The sequence below is a fragment of the Cynoglossus semilaevis genome, unplaced genomic scaffold (assembly GCF_000523025.1).
Source record: "Cynoglossus semilaevis isolate Cse_v1.0 unplaced genomic scaffold, Cse_v1.0 C19180942, whole genome shotgun sequence".
In the NCBI taxonomy this organism is placed as follows: Eukaryota; Metazoa; Chordata; class Actinopteri; order Pleuronectiformes; family Cynoglossidae; genus Cynoglossus; species Cynoglossus semilaevis.
In genome coordinates, this window is record NW_007585887.1 from 1 (window position 1) to 1,286 (window position 1,286).

At 41.2% G+C, this 1,286-nt stretch overlaps 1 long non-coding RNA gene across 3 annotated transcripts; it reads right to left on the reverse strand.

Moving 5' to 3' along the window:
- Window positions 1-61: 61 nt before the first annotated feature.
- Window positions 62-1,280, reverse strand: LOC103399154 (uncharacterized). 3 transcript variants are annotated; one of them, XR_523592.3, is made up of 3 exons: window positions 954-1,280; window positions 409-504; window positions 62-250 (listed from the first exon to the last, which is right to left on the reverse strand). It is a non-coding gene; the product is annotated as an uncharacterized LOC103399154 (long non-coding RNA). The 3 variants fall into 3 exon arrangements; XR_001759823.2 differs by having other exon boundaries at window positions 62-280; XR_003049144.1 differs by having other exon boundaries at window positions 62-289.
- Window positions 1,281-1,286: the final 6 nt, after the last annotated feature.

The window sequence follows — 1,286 nt, forward strand, 5'->3', positions numbered from 1 at the left end:
GCTAGGAATATACTGTGTAGAGATGCAAAAACATCATTCATTCATTTCTGTTTTTTTTTAATTATTATTTGTTCCTGTTAAAGTGTGTCCCCTTTACAGCCTGTAGTCTGTGAGCCATTCTTCCCCTTCTTCTTCCTGAATATATAGTCTTTTAAATTTTTCCATTTCTGTTTCAATGACGCCTCTTCAATGCTGAAGGGATGCAGACCATGTTGTCACCAGGCAGTGGTGCCAAGAGCTGCAAGAGTGTCTTAAAACACAGTGGAAGGTCTTCATGAAACTAAATAATCTTTAAAGACATAATACCATCGGGTCAAAACAAATCACTGTTTAGACTAGCAAGAGTGCTAATGCTAATGGTTGCTGCAGTTTTGTTTTGTTTTTTTGAGGCCATTTCTTTTCCAATACCTGAGGGAGCTGGTGTGCTTAAAGCTGAGAAACTCCAGATACTTGAACGTCAGTGTCCTGCTTCTTACTGAACACCAGGATCCTCCAGAGATTCTTCTGTTAGAAAGGTAGATAAAAAGTTACATTTTAGATTATCTGGTTCGGACTTCAGGAGTTAAACATTTTGAGAATCATGCCAGCTTAGTGCCTGACTGAGAAACTAAACCAATCCGTCTTATACAAACACGCACAACCACAAAGTCAGAAGTGTCCTGTATTTTCAGGACACTGAAAATGCTGCAGCCAGGTGTCTTTTCTTTACCAGCGTTCACCTACTGCTTGTTCTACCATTACACAGTTTGCTTCATGATTACAGTAACCCGGCTGTAACCTTTTTTTAATTATAGCTGTGGGACAGACGTGCAGTCAGACAGAGTAAAGACTGTTAAAGCCAATTGACTTGCTGCTTGTCTCGGCTCAGCTCTGTTTATTTAAGAAAGGATCTTCGCTACCTGGTAATGTTTTCCCTCTTCTCTGAGGTAATTAGTATTTGTTGCCATACTCACTGCTGTTGGATGCTCTTAGTCACAGCAGAGACGGGAGGGAACAGGGGAGAGGGATGTTTTCATTCTGTTCCACCTTGGCGCCCTCTAGCGCTGTTTTTGCGAAAAACACACTGTGGACGTCAGCATAAAACCATTGCTCGAGTTGCCACACGTGGGTCTTCAATTGGCTCTCTGTTAGTGTCTCGAGTCTGAATGGACCAAATTCAGCTGGGCTGTGCTTTAAAAACAAACATTCACGGTAATTACATCCAAAAAAGTGTCATATATTAAACAGATGGCAGAAACCTAGCTGTTAGTGATTGGCAGATACTGTGTAGAGGAGAGTTGTGATTT